The sequence below is a fragment of the Vombatus ursinus genome, unplaced genomic scaffold (assembly GCF_900497805.2).
Source record: "Vombatus ursinus unplaced genomic scaffold, bare-nosed wombat genome assembly UNPS02014798.1, whole genome shotgun sequence".
Taxonomy (NCBI): Eukaryota; Metazoa; Chordata; class Mammalia; order Diprotodontia; family Vombatidae; genus Vombatus; species Vombatus ursinus.
The window spans coordinates 62,125,798-62,147,617 of NW_020954576.1; the positions used below are offsets into that span (position 1 = coordinate 62,125,798).

Sequence of the window (21,820 nt, forward strand, 5' to 3'; positions counted from 1 at the left end):
GCCCTAAGAACCTGGAGAGTGGCTGTTTTCTTTAATTACTTTTTCACTATTCTCAGCTCTCCCCTAATTGTCATGGACCCTCTCACACATTCTGGTTCCATATTGGCTTATGCTGCTCTGGGCACTTTCTTTCCCATGTGGAGGCTACTAATGTGGTAGAAAGAATCTTTGTTCTATATAGACTGAGATGGTTTCCTGTAAAGGGAGCACAAATATTGTCCTTAGGATTTGGTTGGTCCAGAGGCCTAGGGTTTGAACTGTTGATATGAATTCCTTGTCACCTGAGCATAAAAACCTACCCTTGGGGATCTAGGATGCTGGAAGTTTAGCAGAATTCTCACTGCCATGCAAAATGCCTTTCTGATCCAATATTGCTGACATGGTGAATATGGAGGCAGAAGGGGCTAGCATGATTTGGGGTTTTTTCCCAGTAATTAAACAATTATTTTAATATTTTATTACAATTAAAGTAATTTTATTGCATTTTTATAAGCTACAAGTATTTCATTATATTCCAAAAATAAACTTGAATCACTGGTTTAAGATAATCTGGCCTAGAATATTTGATATTAATTTGTAGGTTTCAGTCTCAATGATATTGTAGTTCTCAAAGTTGAAGTAGGGGAAGGGAAACGTAGATAAAAAAGAAAGCATCTATCTCAGCCTATGTAAAGCAAATGGTATTCCTACCAAGTGCAGTCACAAAACTGGGTCATTCAGATACCCAGCATCTGTAGGGTGTCCAACATCTCTGCCCTCAGAACTGGAATCTCACCCCAGGGAGTAATAGGTACCAGCACATACTCAAGCTCACTGGGCATACCTGGCTGTAGCTGCCAGCTTCTATATGTCACCATAATCCTGACTCTTCCCTCACTCCCTAAGAGTGAATGAATACAAATGAAAAAGTATGTTAAATGTGGTCCATAACAGAATATTTTCTGTTAATAAGATGTTGATATCTAATAAGTTTTCTTTACATTTATATATGAAGTACCCCAAAAGTCTTAGTGTAATTCAAGCTTTAATAAGCTTAAATATTTAATAATCATTAAATAATAATTCTATTTAAGTAATCAAATAATATAATTAAATAAATGATGTGATTTTATAATAATAATTTAATAATTAAGCTTTACTAAACTTAAACTACACTAAGACTTTCGGAATACCCTGTAGATGCATATCTGTGTATATATGTATGCATTGGATTTGGAAGTTAGAATGAAAGCATATCTCATAGGATTATGATTGAAATAGAGACATAGGTAGAAAAGAAATGAGGTTTGTTTATATTACTGTACTGATGACATGCATTCAGGGGTAAAGCACCATATCTGAGATGTATCAAACTTCTATTGATTTTGCTCTGACAATATGTAAACGAGGCAATTGATTAGATACAGAGCTTGACTTATTTGTATGCTCTCTGTTACTAAATATCTGTGACTTTTTTTCTGCCTTTCTGCCTTGGAGTGAGAAGAGTCTGAGGATTAAGGTTTTTTATCTTCAAAAGCAATTAAAATCCTCTGGGATCCACATCTAAAAATGACCCCAGGTTTTAGAAGATCTGTACTTAAAACATGTCCTCAAACTGCTCAGTGCTCTGTACCCAAGTAACTCCAATTAACAAAATCCTTGATCCACATTCTTTCAGCTACCATACTACATCACTCTAATCAGTCTCTCTCCTTCTAGCATTCACACAAATATTCGACTTCCTTTCTCCACACACACAAACTCATTATCTGTCCAAATTGTATCACAAAGTTAATACCAAGGGCCAGCCTCCTAACATGCCTACTCCACTGATTACCAATAACAGGAGAACGTACTGAGCATTCCTTTATAGCTCACTGGGCAATTTATAATAACAGGCACCTGGGAGGCCTCTTTGACTTGGATATACAACTGTTTTCCCTATTAGCTCTAGCAGCATTCAGGAACAAAGAGTATAAAAAGAACACAAAACAGTGAAAGTGAAGAAGGCAGGAAAGAAAGGGCACAGGTAATACTGACAGAGGACATACAAAGGAGTCAAGCTCTGTACCTGGGCAGTTGCTAAATTCCCTCAGGTCATTTATATATTGGCAGAGCAAAATCAATGGGAATTTGACACATCTCAGATTTGGTGTTATATTGGTGGAAGTGAGAATAAGAAAGGAGGGTCTAAGAAATAAATAAAGCCTCATTTGATTTGAGAAAGAGAAAATCAGTACCTTTCCTTTTACTTTCAAATGCATGCTGTCAGTACAGTGATATAAACAAAATCTCTATCTCTTTCTGTTTTCAACCACCATTCTTTCAGATATGCTAGCCTAGAACCAGAATCTACTGCATACATGCATATACAGATGGACCACATTTACCATGCACATTCATTTTATATGTGTTCCACATAGAATATATACATATAATGACCTGTAACATATAGTATATGCCCTATATACCTGCATTATGTGTAGAAGTACATCTGAATATATTCTGTATGCATATGCACACCATCCATTTCAAGGAGATGCCTATATATAATATATATATATACATGTACTGTATATATGTATATATGCACACACATGTCTATCACATTTTTATCATGTTATATTTTAAAGGTTTCCTAATAAGAATTTCCTATTTTTGAAATGGTAGCCAGCAAGCTTTTTTTTTTAAAAAAAAGAAATGATAAGCAATGGTCACAAAATAAGATAAGATCCCACCAACTGATTTGAGAGAGGCAATGTGGCATAGTATATAGAAAGTCAGCCTTAAATCAAAGAATACTTGGATTCACACCCTGCCTCTGAAATATACTGGCTGTGTGACCCTGGATAAGTCATTAGACATTTCAGTGCTACAGGCAATTCTATAAGAAAATAAATTGCAGAGGAAGTGATGACTGACCCTTCTAGAGGGAGTTCATCTACCTAGGGGTTCTCTATCTCAATGAAATCACAGATCTAGTCCCCTTCCCAAAGATATGATCATGAACTGCAAGTGCTCTATGGTAGACTCTGGGTGTTTAAAGTGTTGGACTCTTATCTTGCCTCTGTTTAGATAAGTGACTGTTGTCAAAACAACCAGAGCTTCCTATTACTAAGCCTGCCACATCCAAATCTGCTGAGGGCTGGCACTCTTCTCTACTGGCAACTAAATGGCCCAGTGGATAGAGTACTGGGCCTGCAGTCAGGAAGACTCATCTTCCTGAGGTGAAATCTAGCCTCAGACACTTACCAGCTATATGACCATGGGCAAGTCACTTAACCCTGTTTGCCTCAGTTTCCTCATCTATAAAGTGAGCTGAAGAGGGAAATGGCAAACCATCCCATATCCTTGCTAAGAAAACCCTAAATGGGGTCATGGAGAGTTGGATATAAACAATAACAACAAAACTCTTCTCTATATCTTCTGGGCTCAAATTTGGTAGAGGATTTGGAGGAACTGAACCACACTAAATGGAGGCATAACATTACTTGAAGGAGGAATGTTTAATGGTTAAAAAAAAAAACATGGATTTTGGAGCAAAATTTATAGCTTATTACCAAGATAAAAATGCAAAAGATTGCCAGATAATGAAAATAGGAACTTTAACAATAAGTCTTACAAAAGGCCCTCTTCTGAAAAGATTACCACTTGACACTTGACCTAGGCACAGAAGGATGAAAGAATGGAAAAGCAAAATATGAGAGAGAGAGAGCAAGAGAGAGACAGAAGTATAGAGAGAGACAGACAGAGACAGACAGAGAGAGAGAGAGACAGAGAGAGACAGAGAGACAGAGAAACAGAGAGAGAACCCAAGAGAACTCCACTTTCTTGATTGGCCAGAAAGGAAGAGAAAATGAACCAGAGTCCCTGGAGACCAGCTAGAGAGGAGAATCAGTTGAAGCTGAGTTCAACTTCAATGCAAATACAAATTCTGAAAAATCTAAAGTAATTACTGCCAGGAACTGAGGATGCTATGGGCTGAGAGGGAAAGAGAATGAAAGTTTAACCCTTCATGGAAGATTTTCTTCCATCTCCTGTCATAGGGATAACTGGATGGGTGGGTAGGAGGGTGTCTGAAGTTTAGGGATGGGAATCATTGAGAAGCTTTAGGAAGTAGTCTCAGGACTACTGCTTGGTGGTTTCAGAGGCTATTCTGAAAGCTGGGAGCATGGTGAGGTGAGAGGGTATTCTGGGAGTGAGCTTATGGGAAATTAGAGCTTGAGGAAGTCAGTGTGGGTGCGGGTTAGGTCAGAGCTTGGAAGCTGCAACAGAGTATTTGTTACCTGACATTAGAACAAGAGTACGTACCTAAAAATGAGTACAGATGCAGTGGAGAATTTGCACAGATGTGATACATTTGGGGAGTGGCCAATGGGGGATAGTTGAGTGAGTATAATAATAATGACTATGATAATGATAACATTGATATGGTGTTTTAATATTTCAAAGTGTTTCACACACATTGATCCTCACTATAACTCTCAGAGATTGCTGTTATTATTATCCCCATTACATAGATGAAAAACCTGAAGCTGAGAGAGTTAAGTGACTTGCTCACCATCACACAGTTAGTTAATGTCTATCATAAGATTTGCTGGATTTGAATTTGCATCTGAATTTAACTCTGAATTTAAAGCTCTCTATCTATTGACCTACCTAGATTTGTGCAAGGGAATATTATGGTCATGGCCTGAGTCCTAGTGATCCCTTTCCGGAAACATGCATCAGCATGAAATGAGCAATTATGAAAAACTGTAAGATCAAACTCTACCCAGAGCAATATATCTGAGTCATGGGGGTCTGAGCTCTCCCTGGTTTCAGGTTTGGTTGGAAACTATTAGAGGGGCACTGGATTATTCTGGCACTAGGTGACTGACAACTACAATATTGTGGCACTTCAATAGAATCAAAACCTGAATTAAATTATGCTTTAACAAGTAGCTATAAATAGAACACAATTGAACGATTAATACATGCTGCATGTGTGAGAAATATGGAAGGTACACAGCATCCTCTACTGGTAATTGAAGGAAACTAAGAATCCATTGTAGTAAGATGTGGAAAAGATGTTTTATACGACACACTTTCCTACCACAGTCCAGGAAATATGGTAGAGAGAAGGTCAAGAGGAGGAAGAGGCTAGAAAAGAGTTTCCTTCCTATAAATGTTTTGCATATACTGCTCTCAAGTAACTACATAATCCACTGACTATTAGGGGACAAAAGAAGGGTAGTCACATTTACAGGAAGTGAGGCTAAAGGACCTGGTGTGTATAAGAGATTGGGAACCAATAGTCGGATATTACAAGGAGGCAGATTTTTGTTCAAGATGAGGAAGACATTTCTATTAATAGATGTGTCTAACAACAAAGGAGGCTTTTAATCTCATTCATCCCTCCCCCTACCCCTGCCCTGAGAATTGATCAAGAATTGCTCTGCCTACATAATAGTTAGCATTTATATAGCACTTTAAGGTTTTCAAAACATTTTACTAATATCATGTTACTTGATTCTCACAGCAACACTAGCAGATGAGTGGTATTATTAACACCATTTTTACCGATGAGGAAACTGAGGCAGAAAGAGGTTAAGTGACTTGCCCAAGGTCATTCAGCTAAAAAGTATCTAAGGCTGGAATTAAACTCAAGTCTTCCTAACTCCAGGGCCAACACTCTATCCACTGTACCACTTAGCTAACAAACACAATGATGTAATGGAGAGTGCACTGAAAATCAGGTGACTTGGGTTTAAGTATCAACTCTATCACCTAAAGGACAGCTAGGTTGTACAGTGGATAGAGTGCCAGGCCTAGAGTCAGGAATACTCATCTTCATGAATTCAAATCTGGCCTCAGACACTTACTAACTGTGTGACTCTCAGCAAGTCACTTAACCCTGTTTGCCTCAGTTATTTCATCTGTAAAAAGAGCTGGAGAAGGAAATGGCAAACCACTCCATTATCTTTACCAAGAAAACCTCAAAGGGGGTCACGAAGAGTTGGACATGACTGAACAACAACAACTACCACCTAAATGTGTGACTTTAAACAAATGACTTGATTTTCTCTTTAACATAGAAAATTAGATTAGGATAGGTATACCTCTGGTTGAAAGGCAACCACTATTTCCTGTGTGAGACATTTAAAATTCAAATATGTAAATATAGATTTTAGAAGACTCTTCCTGCTATTCTACTAATTCAGGGTATATGTAACTTCTATTACTAATATTATTTTTGAACGAGACCTGTGATCTCATTTTTGTAGAGAATTTCTGGCAAGGAAATTCCCTTTACTACTGCAGATTAATATTTTTTTTTTTGCCACTGACAGCCCAAGAGACAGTTGTCTTGGGTTTTGAAAAGTGAAGTGACTTCACCAAAGTTACACAAACAATATGTATCATAGGTAGGACTGGAAAACAGGTCATTCTGATCCTGTGGACAACTCTATTCATTATGCCAAACTGCCTCTCATGATTTTTTTTTTTATCCTTATATGGTTCTTCAAAAGTCTTAGTTCAGTTTAAAGCTTAAAACTTAGTGCCAATAAAACTTAAGCCTGCCTGCACTAAGACTTCTGGGATACTCTATATTAATCAGCAAAGATTAGATACACAATAAACAGTAGTAGATGACCATAGTAATCTAGTATTTCACAAACCCAAAGACCTAGGATTTTGGAACAAAAACTCACTATTTGACAAACCTGCTGGGAAAAATGGAAAACAATATGGTAGAAACTAGGTACAATTCAGCATCTTATACCATATACCAAAATAAGATCAAAATGGGTACATGACTTAGACATAAAGGGTGATACCATAAGCAAATTTTGTGAACATGCAATATTTATATGTCAGATCTATGGATAAGGGAATAATTTGTGACAAAACAAGAGCTAGAGATCATTATAAGATATAAAGTGGATAATCTGGATTATATTAATTAAAAAGGTTTTGCACAAACAAAACCAATGCAACTAGGATACATGGAAAGCAGAAAGCTAGGGAATTTTTTTCACAGCAAGTGTCTTTAATAAAGGCCTTATTTCTCAAATATATAGAGAACTGAGTCAAATTTACAAAAATACAAATCACTCCCCAATTGATATATGGTCAAAAGATATAAACAGGCAGTTTTCAGATGAAAAAATCAAAACTATCTGTAGTCATATTAAAAATCCTCTAAATCACTATTGATTAGAGAAATGCAAATTAAAACAACCCTGAGGTACCACCTCACACCTATCAGATTAGATAATATGACAGAAAAAAGGAAATGGTAAGTGTTGGAGAGAATATGAGAAAATTGGAACACTAATGCACTATTGTGAACTGATTCAACCATTATGTGGAGCAATTTGGAAGAATGCCCCAAAAGCTATAGAACTATGCATACCCTTTGACCCAGCAATACCTGTACTAGGTCTGTATCTCAAAAGAAATAAAAAAGAGAGAAAAGAACCTATTTATACAAAAATATTTATAGTAGCAATCTGGGGTGAAAAAGAATTGGAAATTGAGGGGATACCCATCAATTGGGGGATGGATGAACAAGTGGTGATATATAACTGTAATGGAATACTATTTTGCTATAAGAAATGATTAACAGGATGCTTTCAGAAAAATCTGGAAAGATTTACATAAATTGATGCAAAGTGAAGTGAACAGAATAAGGAGGCCATTGTACATAATAATAGTGATATTGTATGATGATCAGCTGTGAATGACTTAACTATTTTCAGCAATACAATGATCCAAGACAATTCCCAAGGACTCATGATGAAAAATGCCATCCATATTCAGAGAAAGAACTGACCAAGAGTCTGAATGCAGGTTGAAGAATACTATTTTTCACTTTCTCAATTTTTTGTGGTGGTTTTTTTCAGTATATGTTTTCTTTCACAACATGACTAATATGGAAATATTTTTGGTATGATTGGTTTTCTTTCACAACATGACTAATATGGAAATATTTTTGGTATGATTGAATGTGTATAACCTAGATCAAAGAGCTTACTGTCTCAGGGAAGGGAAAGGGAGGGAGGGAGAAAATTTGGAACTCCAAAATTAAAAAAAAAGAATGTTAAAATTATTGGTACATGTAATTGGGAAAAATGAAGTATTATTAAAATAAAAGTTCTCTCCCTTTCCCCCAAATCTCTTTTATACTAGTTAGGTACTGATTTAAAGATGCCTCTAAGAGCAAGAAGAAGGAAATAGAAAAGCAAATGATTGTCTTCTCCAATCACACATATTTTTCAATTTTCTTTGCTTTACAAAGATGTTATTTTAACATTCTCAGAATTGACATTTTTAACACAGGTTGAGTTTTGCAAAAAGAGAGTATGTCAGTTGCTTAGGCAGGTTAAGAAATGCACTCTTATTAGTCCTTGGGTTGATATCTCCTTGAGACTCCCTAAATGCCTCCATTATTCTGTGTGCAATACACCTTGTAATACAACAGCAAGTCATTCTTTCTACAGTCTTCAGCTACACTCTCTTTAAATAGTAGTTGAGAATTTTTTTGCCTCTTACTTAAGAGTTTATGTGGTTCCACCAGTTGTACCATGTTATGGTGAGGCAGCTGTGGTGGAGTGGATAGAGAGCTGCCCTTGCAGTCAGGAAGATCTGGGTCTAAGTCCCATCTCTAACTCTTAGTAGCTTTGTGAGCTTGGACACATCAGTTAACCTCTTAGTATCGCAGGCAACTTGCTAAGACTATGCATTACAAAGCAGTTACCAGTGAAACAATAGATTGATTCAACAACAGCAGCAAATCAACAACAAACCTCATGGCTGTTATTTTTCCATCAGTTGCTAGTGGTTGCCAGGTCTAATACAGTAGTGACAAGTTTCAATGCATTTTTAAATTAAATCATAATCCATTAGATTGTAAGCTCCTTGAGGGCAAGGACTATCTTTTGCCTCTTTTTGTATCTCCAGTTATTAGCGTAGTGCCTGGCACATAGTAGGCACTTAATAAATGTTTATTTATTGATTGATTGAGTCTCTTTAGAATAGGCAGTAGAAGTGGAAATATGACAAACACTCTGAACCATGCTTTGTTGTTGTTGTTTAATCATTTTCATTCATTTCTGACTCTTCTTGACTCTTTTTTGAGGTTTTCTTGGCAAAGATACTGGAGTGGCTTGGCATTTCCTTCTCCAGCTCATTTTACACATGAAGAAACTGAAGCAAACCGGGTTAAGTGACTCACCCAGGGTCACACAGCTAGGAAATGTCTGAGGCCGGATTTGAACTCAGGTCTTCCTGACTCTAGGCCTGATACTCTATCCACTGCAACATCTAGCTGCCCTCTGAACCATGCTACAGTAGGTTTTCACAAATTTGGCTTTAATTATTTAGAGCTTTGGTTTATCTGAACTGGTTTTGAATCAGATTTATAGCAAAGCGTTGAAGCTAGAAAAATCTGAGTTAAAGTCCTACCTATGACATATATTGACTTTGTGAACCTTGGCAAATCACATAAGTTCTCAATACTTCAGGCAGCTCTCTAATCTGAATTGGCATTGTTCTGGGGTCAAGGCAGACATAAGGAACAAGAATAAGAATGACTACAGGGTGTAGGCCTGGGACTGGTGGCTAATGGAGGCAGAGTTGACACCTAAAGCTAGATTGCTGTGGGGCTGGAGTATAGGTAATATAGAGTATAGGGAATAGAGAAAGGTGGAAAGAACAATTAACAGAAGCGGCAAGATAATCCATTAAATGCAATCATGCACATGATCACCCATCCATTTACTTATATTGAGCAATGTGGATGTTTAAGATTCCAAAACATTCTGCTGCTGACATGGGAAAACACATTCTGACATTCCCATATGCTCAGGGGGATGCTTGAGCCAGCTCTAATTGGGAGATCTGATTGTTATACATTTACCAGCATGCCCAGCCTACTCTTGACCTCACACTTGATACGGACACAGTTCCATTTCTGTACCTCACTCTACATCAAGTCAGGCAATAAGAGTACATTAGAGCTGAAAAGGACCTGATGGACCATCTAATACAACCCATCAGTCTCATAAGCTTAAATAAGAAATCCAGGAAGAGTTTATCTGTCTGATAAATCTATCTGACCTATATCTAAGATGTCTTAAGACAAAACTCTGAAGCCCAGAAAGGGATTTCTGTAATTACTGAGGACATTTTGGACTAGAAATAAGATACATCACAACAAACTGAATGTGAAGGAACACACACACACGCACACACACGCACACACACACACATCTAAAGTCTTCTGCCCTCCAAAATGGGTCTGATTTGGGGCAATTTTGAGAGGGATCCTTGTTCATAGCCTCCAAACATGTGGTGACAAAATCCTTCCTAGTCTTGTCAAATAAAGAGGCAACATTATCAAACGCTGCATACTTTGTTGTGCGGACTGTGGCTGCCATCTTGTGGCCAAAAGAGGCTGCAAATTCCCAAGCTCTCCTTATGGGGAATGGTTTATTCCAAATTCATCCGGGCCATTTAGTGTTGAATATCCAAAGTAGGTGCTGCCTTGCCTACAGTAAGCTCTCTTTTAGGTGGAATCGGCCAGGGGACTCCTCCACCATAATGCTACTATCTTTGAATGGGAATCTATCCTCAGATTTTGGGGAAACTTTGCCTATGGAGAAGAAATGATGAGAAAATAGACTCAAAAGAACCTTCTGGGATGAGTCTATCAAGTTTTGTCTACTCCAAAAGCAGATGTTGGTTTGAGCATAGCAGTAATATTATTTTTCTCACCAGAAATGAAACACTGATATTTTAACAGATATAAGATAATGATACATTGGGTTATTCACCTTGGGTAACATGACTATACTGGATCTTAGTCTTCCTACCTGTAATATAAAGAAAATAATAACTTTTACTACCTTCTTCACAGGGATATGGTAAGGAAAGTGCTTCCTAAGTTGAAAAGTACTAAATAAATGTGAATTAGTATCATTACTCTTACTATAATCATAATTGACTTCAGGTGACTAGAACATGTTTTAAAATGCATTTTAAGCTTTTGCATTTAGTATTTAATTATATAGAAGTATTAACTGGTAAAAAAAATAGAATACTAAAAGTCAAATGAAAGACAGGAAGGGTGGCACTGGATTTGGAAATCCTAGGTTCTAGTGCTGGCCCTCAAACTTTAGCGTCTTGGGTTAGTCATTTGGTTCCTCTGAGTTTCAGTTTCTTCATACACAAGAGAATGATTTTGGTTAGTCATCATATCTTCCTGATCTAAGATTCTGAAACTTTATTTCACCTCTTCAACCTCTCCTTTCCCTTATCCTTAACACCAAATCTATTTTCTAGTTCCTGTCTTGAATATTCCCTCCGAATATCCTGTTTATGTTTGTCCACATTGTCATTGCTTTAGATTAGAAGAAAGTGCTAAAGGACAGGACAGACATTGCGTCCACCTCATTCTGTCAGATCTTCACCCAGAACAGTCCCACACTTAACTGGATACTTCATATACCTTCCCTCAAGGACTTTAGGCCTTTTTGAAGTAAAATGAATGCATTTGTGATAATAGATGCTGACTTGTACACAAACTTTTTTGGGGGGAGTGTGGGTGGGGAGGAAGGGACAATACAGAGGTTGAAGATTTGGCACAGTTTAAATTACTGCCTATCTCTGAAAGGCTATGTAGAAGAGAATGGATATGAGTGAGTCTTTAAAAAAAAGTATGAAGTTTACCTTAAGAGATGACAAATGAAAGTTGCTAAATCAGTAAGGGACATGGTAGGGGAAATACACAAAGGAAATAAAAAGGATTTAATACAATGTCAAATCTCTTCTCTCTATTCAAATATTTTGAGGATTTTAAAAGAGTTAAGAATCTGATCAATGCAGTGACAAACTACAATTCCAGAGGATTGATAGCGAAGTCAATCGTCCTACCTCCTGATAGAAAAGATAAACTCAAGATAAAGGAGGATACATGCATTTACAGCCAGTGCCAATGTGGGAATTTGTTTTGCCTTTCCGTGTATATTTTTCACAAGGTTTTCTTTTCTTCATTTTTTTTCCCCAAATGGCTAAAAGAGTTTAAAGGTAGAGATGGACTAGCAATAGGGTTGCCAAGAAAAAAAAAAGGGACAGAAAAAAAAAGAAAAAAGAAAGAAAAAGGAAGGAAAAGGAAGAAAGGTGATTTAAGCAATTCTTAGTACACAAAAGAAGGGAGAAGAAAATACAAAAAAGCAAGACAGATTTGAAATGTTGACTTTATTATAAACTTTAAAAGAAATCAAGTGTTACTTTTATGTACACTCCTTTTTCTATTCTATTTATTTCGTGTTAAGTTCAGAATGAAAAGGAAAGATAAAATACCACTGCTTTAGAGTTTCAGAGAATTGAATTTTCTTCTTACACACAAGACAAGCATGCTCCAGTAGGAGGAGGATCGGCTTTGGAATTAGAAGGTCTAATTTTTGAATGCCACCTCCATTAATTCATTCCCTATTGTAACCTTGTATGTGACAATGTCTCTAGGCCTCAGTTTTCTCACCTGTAAAACAAAGGGGGTGGACTAGATGATCTCAAAGATCCCTTCTAATTAAAAAATCCCATGATCTTTGGTCTTTTTTGAGATAAAAACTAAATTCTGATTTAATTGTTAAAGATTTCACTTCTTTAAATTATATTTCAAGCAGCAATTGCTGGAACTCATCAACTCTCAATTATCTAAGATAATAGAATGCAGTGTGCATTCATGCATACTTAGCTTCCACATTCTCTACTAATGTTCTTTAGAATCGGGTGTGTCTAATGTTCCAGAAATAGGGCAGCTAGGGAGCACAGTGGATAGAGGGAAGGGCCTGGAATCAGGAAGACTCGTCTTCCTGAGTTCACATTCTGCCTCAGACATTTATTAGCTATGTGACCCTGGGCAAGTCACTTAACCCTGTATACTTCAGTTTCCTCATCTGTAAAATAAGCTGGAGAAGGAAATGGCAAACCACTCTAGTGTCTTTACCAAGAAAAACCCACAACTGAACAACAACAGTGTTCCAGAAATTCCACAACCTAAAACAATAACAAAGAAGCAACCCCATATTCTAACTCAGGAGACTTTGAGAAACTGTTCCATTTCTATGTTCCACACCCTGGATAGGGATAGAGTGTATCACCTCTCAAGCTGATTTGAACCATCAGTCTAAGCTAAAGCTATACTTTTTTTCTGTGCATACATAGGCTGACTATCTGTCTGTCTATTATGCCCTATTGCTATCATGGTCACAGTCATAAGATCATAGTTTTAGACCTGGAAGGGACCTCAGAGGTCACCTAGTCAAATCCTTTTGTTTTATAGATGAGGAGACTGATGCCCAAACAGTGGACATGACTTCCGCAATTTCATATGTCATAAGTGGAAGAGCAGGGAGTGAAATTCAGGTGTCATGACTCCAAATTTGGCTGTCCAATTTGAGTACACTTTACAATGCATGATTATCAATATCCCTTTTCTTTTTTGAGGTCTTTTCTGGTAGTTGAGCACAAGGAAGGAAAAATAAATTTCATTGAAACATAAAATGTCAAACTAGGGAAAGGTTAGGGAACCTTTAATAAAGTCAACAAGGCAGTAATTTGGTTATGACATTTTAATAAAATAGGGAACCATTAATAAAGTCAACAAGGCAGTAATTTGTTTATGACATCACAAAACAGGATTCTAATCTATCTGTAATTGTTAGTAAACAAGATTGTTTGCATTGATTGCTCAGTGAACCTTCCAAAGGCAATTAATTTGTGTCCATTAAATAGTCTAAGTCCTTGGAAAATCTGTGTATTACAACATTATCAGGGAAAAAAAATCCCTGATATCAGCATAATTCTCAGTAATATAAGACAATTTGTTCTAAACTGAATATGCAGATGTTTTATGCTGCAAAAGGAAATCGGATGAGAAATGTATTGAACTATATGTCCGGATCAAGGGTGGGGAACCTGTGGCTTCGAGGCCAGATATAGCCCTTTAGGTCCTCGAGTGCATCCCTTTGACTGAATCCAAACCAGTCAAAAGGTCGCACTTGAATACCTAGAGGGCCGCATCTGGCCTCGAGGCCACAGGTTCCCCACATCTGATGCAGATTTTGGCACGCAGCCCACTGTATATGTCCACCAAAATGTAAAACATTGGGGTAGCTAGGTGGAACAGTGGATAGAGCACCGGCCCTGAAGTCAGGAGGATCTGAGTTCAAATCCAGCCTCAGACCAAGCACTTGACACTTATTAACTGTGTAACCCTGGGCAAGTCACTTAACCCCAATTGCCCAAAAAAACAAAACTAAAACAAAACAAAACAAAACAAAATGTAAAACATTGTGCAAGTTAATACATCACTGTGATGTCATTGATCCTCTTGAAAAATGAAGGACAAAACAACAGCAACAACATAATGCAGACAAGGGTTATAAATGCGTAGGCAGATAGCGCAAGCATCATCCTCATTATAAATGACAACAGAGCTTGGAAAGAGGAAGTAGCCTGCTCAAGGTCTCATAGCGAGTGTAAGAGCCAATATTCAAAGAACTAGGTATCATGATACAATGGAAAGACCACTAGCTTTAGAGCCAGAAGATTGGGGTTCAAATCCTACCTCCGACACAAATTCCCCTCTTTGAAGTAACTGTTGACAATTCACTTCACCTCCGTAACCCTCAGTTTGAAACGAGTGATTTGGACTTGCTAGCCGCTGGCTTCCCTTTCAGTTTTAGGTCTATGATCCTGTTCTGTCTCCTTGCTCAACACTCTTTCTACTATCCCACATTTCCTCCAACTCAAACAGTACATCTGTATCCTCAAGCAACAAAAAAAGGAGGTCTCCAGTTTGTTGAATGTAACTCAGTACTTATTCAATAATACTTTAAAATACTTTTAAAAAGTATAATGGTTATCTTTAGCATGTACTTCTCCAAAGAAGAACATTATAGACTATTTTGTTCTTTTAAAAAATGAACTTTCAGTACACCTTCCTTCTTTCCTCAGAGGTGTGGCCATGCCACTTCCCTGATCTATAAACCCTAATGGCTCCCCATTACTTTTAGGATCAAATAATTAACTTCTCTGTCATTAAAGTCTTTCACATCCTTACTCCAAATTATCTTTCCATTGTATTAGATTTTATTCCTGTTTACCTACTCTAAGTCCAGCAAAACAAATGTCTTTTTTTTTTCCTGTTCCTCACATGAGTTATTCTATTTCCTCCTCTGTGCTTTATTTAGCACAGTAGGTCCCACATGCCTGGAAAGCACTCCCTCCTTACCTTTGCTTCTTACAATCCCTAGTTTCCTTTAAAACTTATCTCAAACATCAGCTTCTAAATTATAAATCAATCAACAGTCATTTTTTAAAAATTTTTTTTACAGATTGAAGCATATTTATTTTTCTTGTTTTTTTCCTCTTTTTTTCCTCTTTGCAACATGGCTAATATGGAAATAGGTTTTGCATGACTTCATATGTATAGTGGACATCATATTCTTTGCTCAATGGGTAAGGAAGAAGATGAAGGAGGGATAAGATTTGGAACTGATCAACACAAAAAAATATGGAACGCTTCATGAATTTGCATGTCATCCTTGAGCAGGGGTCATGCTAATCTTCTCTGTATTGTATATGTGCTGCCAAAGCAAGTGCAATCAACAGTCATTTAATAAGCACTTCCTGTGTACTCAGCACTATGCTAGACACAAGGGATACAAATACAATGAATGAAACAAGTCTTACTCACAAGGAGCATATAAAACCCTTCCCAAACTCCCAGCCACTAGTGCCTCATCCCCCCAAAATTACCTTGTTTTGATTTTGTCTATATTTATGTATGCATCATCTACCTTAATAGAATATAAACTTCTTTTTTTCTTTTTTTTTCCTAGTGGGGTAATTGGGGTTAAGTGACTTGCCTAGGGTCATATAGCTAGTGTCAAGTGTCTAAGGCCAGATTTGAACTCAGGTCCTCCTGACTCCAGGGCCAGTGCTCTATCTATTGCACCACCTAGCTGCTCCCAGAATATAAATTTCTTGAGGGCAGGGACTGTTTCATTTTGTCTTTGTTTCCCTAGCACCTAGCACAATGCCTGACATGTAGAGTAGTAGGTGCTTAATAAATGCTTGTTGACTGATTGGAAAAGTGGGGAACTATGAGCACAGAATGTTGCATGTGCTGTCCAACATGTTGCTATGTTGGCTGGTTTTGCTTAACTGTGTTTCTTTGTTACAAGGTGAGGATGAATGGGTAGAGTTTGGATAAGGAGTGAATAATTTCCAGAATTAGCTGTAATGTAACAACAAAATACATTACTAAAATGTTAATTTTTAAAAATAAAAAGTGAACATTCAATTCAGGTTGGTGAATACCTCTCCTTTTAAGAGCGTAAGTCCACAACGTGAAGTTAAACACATATGTCTCACTCTTCCATCTTATTTAGAAACTCAATGCATCCATTTTGCTTGATGTACCAATATATTGTTTGGGGGGAGGGATAAGCATTTATATAGCACCTACTATGTGCCTGACACTGTGCTAAAAATATACAATTATCTCATTTGATCTTTATGATGACCTTGGGAGGTAGGTGCTTATAAATTATCTTCATTTTATAGTTAAGGAAACTGAGGCAAACAGAGATTTAAGCGATAGACAGGGTCACACAGCTAGTAGATATATCTGAGGCTGAATTTAAACTCAGATCTTCCTATCTCCAAATCCAGCACTTTATTCAATGCAATTGGATAGAAGAAATACCTAGCTTTCTCATAATAATAGCTAGCGTTTATATAGGGCTTACTATATGCCAAGCACTATACTAAGCTCTTTACAAATATTATCTCCCTTTATTGCGACACAAGTGAAACTAGCTTTTTTTTTCTGAAGCATGACCACACACATATAAAAGTAAATGCTATAAATGTATATATAAAGATATGATGGAAATATCATGTGTCTGTGACAGCAGCTACCTAACATTTATTAAGTACATTCTATGTGCTAGGCATTCTACAAGGCACTGAGGATACAAAAAAGACAAAAAACAGTCCCCACTCTCAAATAAGGGGACAGCATACAACTATGCAAACAAGATATATATGTATATGTACACACATATATACATACATACATACATACATATTCACACATATATGTATATATGATATATATAGATATGTATAGATATATATAAGATGTGTTTATATATATATCTATATATCTATATACACATCTATGTATCTATCAATCTATCAAGCTGAGGTAGTCTCAAAACAAACACACTAGGATTAAGGAAGACTGGGAAAGGTTTCTTGCAGATGGTGACACTTGAGCTGAGACTTGAAGGAAGCCAGAGTAACTAGGAGTCAGAAATGAGAAAAGAGAGTTCCACATATGGGGACATCAATGAAAATGACCAGAGTTGGAAATCAGAGTGTAGTGTGTGGGTTCCAGCAGAGAGGCCAGTTTCAATGAATCAAAGCACATGGAAGGGAGGAAAGTATGAGAAGACCGAAGTTAAGAAATAGCCAGTTTATGAAGGATGTGATAGCCAAACAGATTTTATATTTGATCCTGGAGGTAGCAGGGAGCCACTTGAGTTTATTGAATAGAGGGGTGACCTACACTTTAGGAAGATCAATTTGACAGATGAATGGATGCAGAATGGAGCAGGGAGAGACTAGGTGGTATAGTATATAGAAGCCTCAGAGACAGGAATACTTATTGGGACTGAATCCTGCCTTAGACACTTAGGAGCTGTGTGACCCTGGGAAAGTCTCATAATAGCTCTGTACTTCAGTTTCCTTATCTATAAAATGGGGATAAGAATACTACTTACCTCACAAGGTTGTTGCTCAAATGAGATTATATACATACATACATGGATGCAAACCTAAAAGGACTATGTGAATGATAGCTATTATTGTTTTTCTTATTACTATGTTACTCGAATGGGGATTCTTGGTTCAAGAAGCATTCAAAGTTCTGCTAACTGGATCACTGATGCCATTACATTTTACTTTTCTGGCTACAACTCATAAAGAACAGGAATCCTTTCCTTCACTCTTAATCACAGTTGGTAATAACCTACAGAACAAAGCAGAATCTCTAAAGCTTCCTTCCCCATCTAGCAAGTTTTGGAAGCTTCTTGGTTATATGACAGGCATCAAAATGTACTGTGCATCCCAACACTAGAGTAACTATATTCTATGAAAGCTTTCAGAAGCAGTGACTCAGGGCTCTGAATGCTACAGCCCAAGCCATGCTTTGATTCCTTCATTTTCACCACTGGGGGAATGGAGAACTACATTCAATAATGTTATTAGATGTACCTGGCTTTACAGATAGCTATTGTAGGGCCAGAAAATGTTGCTTATACTTTGTTGGCAGTCAACAAAATAATACATTTGTTTCCACAATGACAGTGGGGCCAGTGAGGGAAGTTTGTTTGCTCTCCTGGTTTATTTCATGAATCCCGGAAGAGCCAGTGGAGATTACATTGTGCATAATTCTTTCTATTCATATTCAGGACATGGTCATAAAACTGCTACATGGCAAAAAGATTTTAACAATGGGAGAGAGGACTAGCCTGTTCACGCATATTAGTAATCAGCAGCTTAATGGCAAATCTGGAGGTTGTCCCAGTTATTTAATTCATCTTGCAGAGGAGAAACTGCTTTTGTGATTACTTCCAGTGTTGAGTTGCTTATAAATGGTCTCAGCTGGAATTTCCCCACAAGTTCAAAGTCAATGTCTCTCTTGCCAGCGGTAGGGGGAGCTCAGAATCTGGTGGGACTAAAATCCAGGAACATCACATTCAAGTATTTAGCCAGATGATGCTGTAATACATAACCACGGTGCAGATACACAACAACTATCTGAACTCTAATAAAGTGGTGCATATAAACAAAGGTGTTCTGGTTTAACTATGGTTATTTGGTCAGGAACACCTGTGATTTAAAGTATTTGTAAGGTTCACCTTATGACTTTGGTCTAGCAGGCACAATTGCCATGGCTAACACACAAATGAAATCTAAGATAATAAACTGCCTCTGCCCCTGAAATACGGAACCATTTCCTTTATGGAACAGTCAGCTGGAACATGTGATCAGTCCATGATCTGATGCTAGTTTTATGATGAGTGGTTTTAGAAAGCCATTTAATACTCTTGTGTTTCTGTTTTCTCACTGATAAAGGAGAATTAGGTAATAGAAAGATAACTGTTGGCACCTCAAGTCCATCCTTCACAAACTAACAGGTTAATCATGAGTCAATTGATGAATTTGCAATAGAAATTCATCATTTCAGTTCTCTACTCAAAATTTTCCAGTATGTTCCTTCCCTTCCTACAGGATAAATGTCAAACTCTTCAGTCTGTAATTTAAAGTCTATTCTTACTTATAGTTCAATTGTAGGTAGAGGCAACAAATAGAGTGAGTACCAGTGACAGTTATGTATTTTCCTTTTACCGTCTGCTCCACAATCAATGACTGGCTTCTGTTCTAAAACAATTCTCCATCTCTGGGGAAAGAGGCTAGTGTGACAGGCCAGCAAAATAGTAATACAGTGGACCTTGCCTGTGTGATCAACACAGGCACTGGGTAACATAAACTTCACCAGTTTCTATGTTTTAAAATATATTTCACGCTGTACTTTTTTTTTCTCTATCACCTCTTTAACAATATACAGATCATCATATCATCATGGGCTTATGCAAAACCCAGGGCTTATTACAAATCTAAGGAAATTAGCTTCTCAAAGATTTGTGGCACAGCTTTCCAATTCAAGGAGCCTAGGGAGGAGTTCAAGTCTATTAAAATATTCAGAAGCCAACAGTCACAAGGCAGATGAACTTGTAGAAGAGGATCTGGGTTTGCATGGAACTGAAATGTTTTCTCCTGAGCATGAACAGAGCAGATGGCATTGCTTTAACTGCTTCTCTAGCATTGTCTGGGGAGGAGTCTACCTACATAAGCAGATCTTTGCCATTTTAATGACTATGGTTCTGCTCCTGCGATTTATATTACCATAGGAGACAGGAAGAATAACATGTGTATTTGTTTACCCAAACAAATCACTGAATTTACAGAACATTCTAGTATTTCCTTCCCCCCCCCCATTGTCTTTTACAGATTGTTTAAAGCATAACTTCATAAAGTCACACTGTGAGTCTCAAGAAGTAAATCGTATAGGGAACAGATGTGCTCTCAAGAAACAGCTTATGCTTATGAGACCAAAGATATACTGTCTCTGACAGGCAAGAGTACTGAATTTCTGAAGTATGAAGAAAGGTTGATATACATTTGCAGGTACCACTGCTTCCTAGAACAGATGAGACCACACCCTCTCAATTTATCCAGGAGAGAAGCCAGACAGTAACTGAGTTTCCAGTACTTGGGGCATAGTAGAGCATTATCTAACTACTTGTTTGTGCTCAGAAAATGTTAAATAATAATAGAGCTGTTATAAAGTGTTCTTCAAGGTGGCAAAGGTCATTTGCAAGATATGATTGTTTGATTTGATTGTTTTCTAATACCTGAATAGGATAAATGAATTATAGTGAAAAGAGTGCTAGACTTGGGAGTCAGGAAGACCTGAGTTAAAATCCTGCCTCTGATACTTGCCAGCTATGTGACTCTGGGCTTGTCACTTAATCTTTATGAACATCAGCTTCCCCATATGAAAAATGGGAATAGTAGCATCTACTTCACAGGATTTGGGGGAAACTCAAAAGAGAATGCATATTAAAGCACTGTGCATCTTTAAAAGTGCTATATAGATGAGCAGGATGCTCTCAAAAAAACCTGGAAAGACTTACATGAACTGATGCAAAGTGAAACGAGCAGGACCTGAAGAATATTGCATAGAGTAACAGCAATACTGATCAACTGTGAATGACTTCGCTATTCTCAGTAATACAATAATCCAAGACAATTCCCAAGGACTTAAAATGAAAAAATGCCATCCATCTCCAGAGTCTGAATGTAGATTGAAGCATATTTTTCTTTATTTTTCTTGGCATTTTTGTCTGTTTTCTTTCACAACATAACTAACAGGGAAATACGTTTTGCATGACTGCACATAACGTATATCAAATTGCTTGCCTTGGCGGGGGGGGGGGACAGGGAAGGGAGGAAGAGAATTTGGAACTCAAAGATTTTTTAAAATGAATGTTAAAAATAGTTTTTACATGTAATTGGGGGGAAGTAAAAATATTAAATTATATATAAAAAGTACTATATAACTGTCCATTATTAATGTTATTATATAATTATGATTGTTATTATAGTTTAATCAATAAGGATCCTGAGAGGAGGGAAAGGTGGATGAAACAACTGGAACTTTTACTCAAGGTCTGAGAGTCCTAGTCTCTATAGCTACAAACTACTAAAATTACACTGCTTTACAGAGAACTTCAAAGCAAGAAGGCCTTTTTTAGCAATGTCATACCACATTTCTTCATGCTGTAAGCCCATATCATTAAGTACAATCTAAGATGATACCTCCATTCTGACTTCACAACAAATCTTTCACTAATGTAATTACAAATGTAGTATGATGTCAAGCCATGGGGACCTTGGAGCCCAGATTCTATGCCGAATGTTACAACCAGCCCACCAGGAAAGCCCTAAGAATCCAGGGTCCCAGGACACAAGCCCAGGTGGGGCTTTGGATTTGGAACTTGGTGGTATTAATGCTATGTAGGAACTGAGCTAAATTGTAAACTTAATCCCCCTTCCATCCCCAGAAACTGAGGTAGTAAGGTAGTATAAAAGGGATTATACTCCAGGTGTGTGTGTGTGTGTGTGTGTGTGTGTGTGTGTGTGTGTGTGTGTG

At 37.3% G+C, this 21,820-nt stretch overlaps 1 protein-coding gene and 1 non-coding gene across 2 annotated transcripts in view; both read right to left on the reverse strand.

The window, feature by feature from the left end:
• The window catches only part of LOC114049455 (pecanex-like protein 2), a 369,169-nt gene that overhangs the window by 283,954 nt on the left and 63,395 nt on the right, over window positions 1-21,820 (reverse strand). The gene's annotated exons all lie outside the window — the stretch shown is intronic.
• Window positions 15,539-15,642, reverse strand: LOC114050254. The gene has a single exon (XR_003569962.1). It is a non-coding gene; the product is annotated as a U6 spliceosomal RNA (small nuclear RNA).